We start from the raw sequence: 11,287 nt of genomic DNA on the forward strand, positions 1-11,287 counted from the left end.
AGAGAATGGAAATCAGGTTAAATTCCTAAAAGAGGAGGGAAGTAAGTCAGACCCCAACTTGAGGTGTTTCTCAGCTTGATTTCATCTGACTTCTCAGGCAATGGGCTGTTCACGGCCCATTATAATTTTACTTGGGCACAGAGTTCCGATCCTCATAGTGTAGAACAGAAGGGAATGTTTTTAGCTTCTAGGGGGTAGCAGGATCAGATTTTTTGAGCACTTGATGAAAGTGAGGAATCTCTCCAGAAAAAAAAATCAAGGAGTTTACAGACCCTCCCATTCTCAACTGTAACTGGCAAAAGAGGTTCTCATGCTTAAGCATGAATGTGAATGAAAATCTCTGGAGGGCTTCTTACAAGAGAGGGCTGGGAGCCACACCCAGAGCTCACGATTCACTGAGTGGCTGGGTGGGGCCTGATAATTTGCATCTCTAACAAGTTCTCAGTGTTGCTGCTGCTGCCGCCATGGCCCTGGGAACCATCGCTCTAAGACTCTGCAGTCCAGGTTGCAAAGAGCTACTCCAAGGAGCCTTCTTGAGAGCATTCCAAATGCTGAGAGCAGGGACCCATCAAAAAGTAAGTCACAGGGCGGAAGATATAAGATGCAAACTCTCAGCAACACTGGGCTCTGATCTGTGACCTCCTGGCAACACACCCCTTAGTTAAAGGTGAAATCTGTCTTTGCCTCTGATTCCTCTCTTTCCCCTCTCCCTGTCCTCCACCTTTCTTTCCCCATTTCTATATCAGGGCCTGCACCTTTATGGCTCCTTCTCCTCCCCCATCGGTCCCAGGGTGCGCATGTGTATGGGTATCTAAATGACTGAGTTTGCTTCTGTCCCTCTGTTACTCTCCCTGATTTCTCTCCCTCTGCACACTATTATAATAGGAAATGAGTTTCAGATTTTACTATTTGATGTAGCTATTCAATAAAATTTTATGACTCATATTCTTAATTTTGAAGCAAGTAAATGGAATATTTTATATTCCTCTCTAAGGACATAAAATTCTAAAGGCTCTTGACATTTTTCCTAGGCTAACTCACATCTTGCTTAATGGAGAAAAATATTCGCATCTCTCTCTATACAAGCACTATCCAACAGAACTTTCTGTGATGGCAGAAATGTTTTGATTATGCACTATTAAACCCAGTAGCCATTGGTCACATGTGGCTACCGAGCACTTGAAATATGGCTAGTATGACTGAGGAAGTGAATTTTTAAGTGACGTTACGTAAGCCATATGTTGCTAATAGCTACCATATGGAAGAACACAACTCTGCTTTATATACCTTGAACATTATAGAGGACCTTCAAGACGGCGGAGGAGTAAGACGTGGAGATCAGCTTCCTCCACACAAATATATCAAAAAAACAACTACATGTGGAACAACTCATACAAAACACCTACTGAATGATGGCAGAAGACCTCAGACTTCCCAAAAGGCAAGAAACTCCCCACATACCTGGATGTGTAGCTGACAGGGACTTGGTGCTCTGGCCAGGTGTCAAGCCTGAGCCTCTGAGATGGGAGAGTTGAGTTCAGGACATTGGACCACCAGAGACCTCCCAGCCCCACGGTACATCAATCAGCAACAGCTCTCCCAGAGATCTCCATCTCAATGCTAGGACCCAGCTCCACTCAACAGCCAGCAAGCTCCAGTGCTGGACACCCTATGCCAAACACCTAGCAAGACAGGAACACAACCCCACGCATTACCAGAGAGGCTGCCTAAAATCATAACAAGGTCACAGACACCCCAAAACACCCCAGCAGACGAGGACCTGCCCACCAGAAAGACAATGTTCAGACTCATCCACCAGAACACAGGCACTAGTCCCCTCCACCAGGAAGCCTACACAACCCACTGAACAAACATTAGCCACTGGGGACAGACACAAAAAACAACAGGAACTACGAACCTGCAGCCTGCGAAAAGGAGACCCCAAACACAGTAAGATAAGCAAAATGAGAAGACAGAAAAACACACAGCAGATGAAGGAGCAAGGTAAAAACCCACCAGACCAAACAAATGAAGAGGAAATAGGCAGTCTACCTGAAAAAGAATTCAGAATAATGATAGTAAATATGATCCAAAATCTTGGAAACAGAATAGACAAAATGCAAGAAACATTTAACAAGGACCTAGAAGAACTAAAGAGAAACCAAGCAACAATGAACAACACAATAAATGAAATTAAAAATACTCTAGAAGGGATCAATAGCAGAATAACTGAGGCAGAAGAACGGATAAGTAACCTGGAAGATAAAATAGTGGAAATAACTACAGCAGAGCAGAAAAAAGAAAAAAGAATGGAAAGAATTGAGGACAGTCTCAGAGACCGCTGGGACAACATTAAACACACCAACATTTGAATTATAGGGGCCCCAGAAGAAGAAGAGAAAAAGAAAGGGACTGAGAAAATATTTGAAGAGATTATAGTTGAAAACTTCCCTAATATGGGAAAGGAAATAGTTAATCAAGTCCTGGAAGCACAGAGAGTCCCATACAGGATAAATCCAAGGAGAAACACGCCAAGACACATATTAATCAAACTACCAAAAATTAAATATAAAGAAAACATATTAAAAGCAGCAAGGGGAAAACAACAAATAACACATAAGGGAATCCCCATAAGGTTAACAGCTGATCTTTCAGCAGAAACTCTGCAAGCCACAAGGGAGTGGCAGGACATATTAAAGTGATGAAGGAGAAAAACCTACAACCAAGATTACTCTACCCAGCAAGGATCTCATTCAGATTTGATGGAGAAATTAAAACCTTTACAGACAAGCAAAACCTAAGAGAATTCAGCACCACCAAACCAGCTTTACAACAAATGCTAAACGAACTTCTCTAGGCAGGAAACACAAGAGAAGGAAAACACCTACAATAACAAACCCAAAACAATTAAGAAAATGGGACTAGGAACATACATATCAATAACTACCTTAAATGTAAAAGGATTAAATGCTCCAACCAAAAGGCAGAGACTGGCTGAATGGATACAAAAGGAAGACCCGTATATATGCTGTCTACAAGAGACCCACTTCAGACCTAGGGACACATACAGACTGAAAGTGAGGGGATGGAAGAAGATATTCCATGCAAATGGAAATCAAAAGAAAGCTGGAGTAGCAATTCTCATATCAGACAAAATAGACTTTAAAATAAAGACTATTACAAGAGACAAAGAAGGACACTACATAATGATCAAGGGATCGATCCAAGAAGAAGATATAACAATTGTAAATATTTATGCACCCAACATAGGAGCACCAAAATACATAAGGCAAATACTAACAGCCATAAAAGAGGAAAGCGACAGTAACACAATCATAGTAGGGGACTTTAACACCCCACTTTCACCAATGAACAGATCATCCAAAATGAAAATAAATAAGGAAACACAAGCTTTAAATGATACAGTAAACAAGATGGACTTAATTGATATTTATAGGATATTCCATCCAAAAACAACAGAATACACATTTTTCTCAAGTGCTCATGGAACATTCTCCAGGATAGATCATATCTTGGGTCACAAATCAACACTTGGTAAATTTAAGAAAACTGAAATCGTATCAAGTATCTTCTGCGACCACAACACTATGAGACTAGATATCAATTACAGGAAAAGATCTGTAAAAAATACAAACACATGGAGGCTAAACAATACACTATTTAATAACAAAGTGATCACTGAAGAAATCAAAGGGGAAATCAAAAAATACCTAGACACAAATGACAATGGAGACATGACAACCCAAAACCTATGGGATGTAGCAAAAGCAGTTCTAAGAGGGAAGTTTATAGCAATACAATCCTACCTTAAGAAACAGGAAACATATCAAATAAACAACCTAACCTTGCACCTAAAGCAATTAGAGAAAGAAGAACAAAAAACCCCCAAAGTTAGCAGAAGGAAAGAAATCATAAAGATCAGATCAGAAATAAATAAAAAAGAAATGAAGGAAACCATAGCAAAGATCAATAAAACTAAAAGCTGGTTCTTTGAGAAGATAAACAAAATTGATAAACCATTAGCCAGACTCATCAAGAAAAAAAGGGAGAAGACTCAAATCAATAGAATTAGAAATGAAAAAGGAGAAGTAACAACTGACACTGCAGAAATACAAACGATCATGAGAGATTACTACAAGCAACCATATGCCAATATAATGGACAACCTGGAAGAAATGGACAAATTCTTAGAAATGCACAACCTGCCGAGACTGAACCAGGAAGAATAGAAAATATGAACAGACCAATCACAAGCACTGAAATTGAAACTGTGATTAAAAATCTTCCAACAAACAAAAGCCCAGGACCAGAGGGCTTCACAGGCGAATTCTATCAAACATTTAGAGAAGAGCTAACATCTATCCTTCTCAAACTCTTCCAAAATATTGCAGAGGGAGGAACACTCCCCAACTCATTCTACGAGGCCACCATCACCCTGATACCAAAACCAGACAAAGATGTCACAAAGAAAGAAAACTACAGGCCAATATCACTGATGAACATAGATGCAAAAGTCCTCAACAAAATACTAGCAAACAGAATCCAACAGCACATTAAAAGGATCATACACCATGATCAAGTGGGGTTTATCCCAGGAATGCAAGGATTCTTCAATATACGCAGATCAATCAACGTGATACACTATATTACCAAATTGAAGGAGAAAAACGAGATGATCATCTCAATAGATGCAGAGAAAGCTTTCGACAAAATTCAACACCCATTTATGATAAAAACCCTCCAGAAAGTAGGCATAGAGGGAACTTTCCTCAACATAATAAAGGCCATATATGACAAACCCACAGCCAACATCGTCCTCAATGGTGAAAAACTGAAACCATTTCCAGGAACAAAACAAGGTTGCCCACTCTCACCACTATTATTCAACATAGTGTTGGAAGTTTTAGGCACAGCAATCAGAGAAAAAAAAGAAGTAAAAGGAATCCAAATTGGAAAAGAAGAAGTAAAGCTGTCACTGTTTGCAGATGACATGATACTATACATAGAGAAACCTAAAGATGCTACCAGAAAACTACTAGAGCTAATCAATGATTTGGTAAAGTAGCAGGATACAAAATTAACGCACAGAAATCTCTTGCATACCTATACACTAATGATGAAAAATCTGAAAGTGAAATTAAGAAAACACTCCCATTTACCACTGCAACAAAAAGAATAAAATATCTAGGAATAAACCTACCTAGGGAGACAAAAGACCTGTATGCAGAAAATTATAAGACGCTGATGAAAGAAATTAAAGATGATACAAATAGACGGAGAGATATACCACGTTCTTGGATTGGAAGAATCAACAGTGTGAAAAAGACTCTACTAACCCAAAGCACTCTACAGATTCAATGCAATCCCTACCAAACTACCACTGGCATTTTTCACAGAACTAGAACAAAAAATTTCACGATTTGTATGGAAACACAAAAGACCCCGAATAGCCAAAGCAATCTTGAGAACAAAAAATGGAGCTGGAGGAATCAGGCTCCCTGACTTCAGACTATACGACAAAGCTACAGTAATCAAGACAGTGTGGTACTGGCACAAAAACAGAAATATGGATCAATGGAACAGGATAGAAAGCCCAGAGATAAACCCACGCACATACAGTCACCTTATCTTTGATAAAGGAGGCAAGAATACACAATGGAGAAAAGACAGCCTCTTCAATACGTGGTGCTGGGAAAACTGAACTAATGCCTACATATAAAAGTATGAAATTAGAACACTCCCTAACACCATACACAAAAATAAACTCAAAATGGATTAAAGACCTAAATGTAAGACCAGACACTATCAAACTCTTAGAGGAAATCATAGGCAGAACACTCTATGACATACATCACAGCCAAGATCCTTTTTGACTCACCTCCTAGAGAAATGGAAATAAAAACAAAAATAAACAAATGGGACCTAATGAAACTTAAAAGCTTTTGCACAGCAAAGGAAACCATAAACAAGACCAAAAGACAACCCTCAGAATGGGAGAAAATATTTGCAAATGAAGCAACTGACAAAGGATTAATCTCCAAAGCATAGAAGCAACTCATGCAGCTCAATATGAAAACAACAAACAATCCAATCCAAACATGGACAGAAGACCTAAATAGACATTTCTCCAAAGAAGACATACAGATTGCCAACAGACACATGAAAGAATGCTCAACATCATTAATCATTAGAGAAATGCAAATCAAAACTACAATGAGATATCATCTCGCACCGGTCAGAATGGCCATCATCAAAAAATCTACAAACAATAAATGCTGGAGAGGGTGTGGAGAAAAGGGAACCCTCTTGCACTGTTGGTGGGAATGTAAATTGATACAGCCACTATGGAGAACAGTATGGAGGTTCCTTAAAAAACTAAAAATAGAACTACCATACGACCCAGCAATCCCCCTACTGGGCATATACCCTGAGAAAACCATAATTCAAAAAGAGTCATGTACCAAAATGTTCATTGCAGCTCTATTTACAGTAGCCAGGACATGGAAGCAACCTAAGTGTCCATCATCGGATGAATGGATAAAGAAGATGTGGCACATATATACAATGGAATATTACTCAGCCATAAAAGGAAACGAAATTGAGGTATTTGTAATGAGGTGGATGGACCTAGAGTCTGTCATACAGAGTGAAGTAAGTCAGAAAGAGAAAAACAAATACCATATGCTAACACATATATATGGAATCTAAAAAAAAATCGTTCTGAAGAGCCTAGGGTCAGGACAGGAATAAAGATGCAGATGTAGAGAATGGACTTGAGGACACAGGGAGGGGACATGTAAGCTGGGACGAAGTGAGAGTGTGGCATGGACATATATACACTACCAAATGTAAAACAGATAGCTAGTGGGAAGCAGCTGCATAGCATAGGGAGATCAGCTCGGTGCTTTGTGACCACCTAGAGGGGTGGGATAGGGAGGGTGGGAGGGAGATGCAAGAGGGAGGGGTATGGGGATATATGTATACGTATAGCTGAGTCACTCTGTTATACGCCAGAAACTAACACAACATTGTAAAGCAATTATACTCCAATAAAGATGTTATAAAAAGAAAAAATAAGATTGTAATGAATTTTAACAGCAGTTTCTTAGTTAAATAGTATCAAAACACCTACTAATGCCTAATGTTAGTTTGTTTTTAAATAAATTATCTTTACAATGAAAAAAAAGTATATATATATAGGGTGCCGATGCCTTTTAAAATCTCTCAAGCTATGCTAGATCAACTTGACATCAAAAGAGAAATTGGAAGTGCATCCATTTCTGTACCACTTTCATGAATCTAATTCATAATTGCACAAGGAGTTATTTTTTGATTTAACGTAAGACTTCTAGTAGTAGTAGTACTAATAATGTAACTGTAAATAAAGCCATTTCACACGATGAAGAGATTTTTGTACCCAACCCATCGGAAGTGAAATCCTTTTCTCCAGGGAGTAATATAACCATATGTGTGCATCAGATGGACCAGCTCTGATTGTTCCACTTGAACAGGGCCTGGGAATTGGCAGCACGAGCAGCCCAGTCATCCATTAGTACACACAGCCAATCACTCTGAAACCTGCTGGTCACTAACCAGTGAGTCTTGTTGTAGCCGCTAAACAAATGACCTCAATTCATGTTTTGGTGATGCCCTGGGCTCTCAAGGGATGTCAAAAATTCTAAGAACGCCTCAAAACAAAATTACTTTGAGCTCACTTTACTTTCAAGGTAAATAAATATATGCCATGCAGCCCCTTTTCAAAGTTAATGTGAGAAATGAGGTGAACTGAAAAGATGTTATAGTTTCAAAAGGATAGTGGAAACACTGTCCAGTGTCACTTAACTCCTCAAAAAGGCAACAAAATCAGAAAGAAGTAAAACTATCACTATTTACAGATGACATGATATTGTATATAGAAAAGCCTAAAGATTCCATCAAAAAACTGTTAGCAATAAATGGATTCGGTAAAGCTGCAGGATACAAAATCAATATACAAAAATCTGCTGCATTTCTATACACTAAAAATGAATAAAAAGAAAGAGTAATTAAGAAAACAATCCTGTTTACAATGGCAACAAAAGAATAAAATATCTAGGAATAAATTTAACCAAGGGGGTAAAAGACCTGTACACTGAAAACTGTAAGACATTGAGTAAAGAAATAAAGACACAAATAAATGGAATAATATTCCATGCTCATGGATTGGAAGACTTAATATTGTTAAAATGTCCATACTACCCAGAGCCATCTACAGATTCAGTGCAATCCCTATCAAAATTCTAAAGGCATTTTTCACAGAATAAACCATCCTAAAAATTTTATGGGACCACATAATACCCCTAATAGCCAAGGCAATCTTGAGGAAGAAAAACAAAGCTGGAGGCATCACACTTCCTGATTTCAAATATCACAAAGCTACAGTAATCAAAACAACATGGTATTGGCATAAAAATAGACCCATAGATAAATTGAACAGAATGAAGAACTCAAATAAACCCACACATACATGGTCATTTAATTTACAACAAAGGAGCAAAGAACATACAATGGGGGAAAAGACAGTCTCTTTAATAAATGGTGTTGGGAAAATTGGACAGCCACGTGCAAAAGAATGAAATGGGACCCCTATCTTACACCATCAACAAAAATGAAGTCAAAACGGATTATTAAAGACTTACATATAAGACCTGAAACCATAAAACTCCTAGAAGTAAACATAGGCAGGAAGCTCCTTCACATTGGTCTGTATCAAACTAAAAAGCTCTGCACAGCAAAGGAAACCAACAAAATGAAAAGACAGCCTTCCAAATGGGAAAAAATATTTGTAAATCATGTATCTGATAAGGGGTCAATATCCGATATATATAAAGAACTCACACAACTCAATAGCAAAAAAAAAATCTGATTAAAAAATGGGTAGAAGATCTCAATAGTTGCTTTTCTAAAGACAACATACAGATGGTCAACAGGCACATGAAAAGGTGCTCAATACCACTAATCACCAGGCAAATGCAAATCAAAACCACAGTGATCCCCTCACACCTGTTAGAATAGCTATCATCAGAAAGACAAGAAATAAATGTTGGTAAGGATAGGAAAAAGGCAATCCTGGTGCATTGTTAGGGAGAATGTAAATTGATGCAGCCACTAAGGCAAACAGTATGGAGGTTTCTTTAAAAAAAAAAAAGTGAAAACAAAACTACCATATGATCCAGCAATTTCGCTTCTAAGTTTTTTATTCAAAGGAAACAAAAAACACTAACTCAAAAACATGTGTGCACCCCTACATTCATTGTGGCATTATTTACAATACCCAAGACATGCAAGCAACCTAAGTGCCCATCAATGGATAGATGGATAAAGAAATTGTGTTTATATATATATATATATATATATATATATAATGGAATCTTAATTAGTCATAAAAAAGAAGGAAGTCTTGGCATGTGCAACAACATGGATGGACCTTGAGAGCATTTTGCTAAGTGAAATATGTCAGACAGAAAAAGACAAACACCAAATGATCTCACTTATGTGAAATTGTAAAAAACAAAAAACAAAAACAAAAACAAAACCCAAAAAAACTCATAGATACAGAGAACAGATTGGTGGTTGCCTGAGGCAAGGGGTGAGGGGTGGGCAAAACCAGTGAAGGAGGTCAAAAGGTACAAACTTCCAGTTACAAAATAAATCCTAGGGACATAATGTACAGCACGGTGACTATAGTTAATACTGTATTGTGTACTTGAAAGTTGCTAAGAGAATAGATCTTACAGTTCTCATCACAAGAAAAAACTGTTGTAACTATGTATATGATGGATGTTAACCTGGCTTTTTGTGGTGATCATTTCGCAATGTATATAAACATCAAATCACTATGTTGTATACCTGAAACTAATAATGTTGTGTGTCAATTATACCTCAATGAAAAAATTAAAACAATAGAAAACCTCTTAGATGGTGCAGGTTCAGATTCTCAGTCAAACAACTGCAATTCTTCCTGTCCCTTTAGTTTTGAGCTCGTTTAGAAAATGTAAAAATTAAATCTTGTTAGAGACTACATCTACCTGTGAAGGCCTTGAAATCCATGCCATGAAGATGAAAAACAAATCAGATCTCACTCCCTATCTTTAATTGTTGTCCAAGAATTCTGCCCACACCAAGGATTCACACCACTGACCAAAGTTATTTGGGGGAAGGCTGAGTTTTCCCAATGCTTATCAGAACATCTCTGTTTATGATAAGACCTTATATTTGCATGGCACTTAATTTATTGATCACTTTCATCTCTGCTGACCTTCAATCCTCACCACAATACTGGGAGGTGGGTATTACAGCCTCACTTACACAAATGAGGAAATTTAGGCTCAAAGGGTCTAACTGATAGGGAAATGATCCAATGACACAGACTGGTAGTTAGAAATGAAATCTAGTTCTAATTTACAGAAAACTAAGCTTGGGTTAGAGGGCTGAGGAATCATATCAAACTCCTCACTGTCTTAAACATACTACGTTTTGAGAAGTGGAATTGCCATTTCACATCGAATTAACCACATGAAACCCAGCCCAGGTTATCCCAAGGCAGATTAATGGAAGCAGAATTTGTTAAAATGCCTTTGAGGCTTCTTGAAGTACATGTTATTTTATGTAAAGCTTTTACATATTTTTGCTTTTAGTTTTTTGTTTTTTTCGTAATCAAGGATTGGCACACTGTATGAGCTTTATATAAAGGCGGGGCTCTTTTCCCTGATAAGAGTTAGAAACCTAAAACTTCATTAAATATTTACCATAATAAATCGCCTTAACATATCTCAGTTTGCTAAGTTGTTATCAATTAGTGTAATGTAAGCCAAGTCTGTGGAAGGAGGTAGTTGAACTCAGTTTAAACCTATTAAGAAAATTTACTTACCCCTGAATTGACCTGTTTTGAACACTGAGCCATATTTTCGGGGACAGACTAAGAAACAGATTCCAGCCTGAATATAACAGACTCTTTTTCCTTTAAATCTATGTGAGAAGCATAGAACTTTTACAGCTTTTATTTGAAGTTGCAACATGAAGTGATATTCTGTTGAACATTTTTCGGGTAGCTATGGCAACAATAACTATCACCACATACTACCAACCAAAATACCACCTGCATCCACGTCTATTCTAAACCCTTAATTAAAAAGAAAAGCCCAGTTCAAATTTCCAGTTGGTAAATTTGGGAGCAAACTTCAAAAAACTGTTGGGAAACCTACTTAGGTTTTGCTTCTGTGTTTGG

This window comes from Balaenoptera musculus, chromosome X, assembly GCF_009873245.2.
Source record: "Balaenoptera musculus isolate JJ_BM4_2016_0621 chromosome X, mBalMus1.pri.v3, whole genome shotgun sequence".
In the NCBI taxonomy this organism is placed as follows: domain Eukaryota; kingdom Metazoa; phylum Chordata; class Mammalia; order Artiodactyla; family Balaenopteridae; genus Balaenoptera; species Balaenoptera musculus.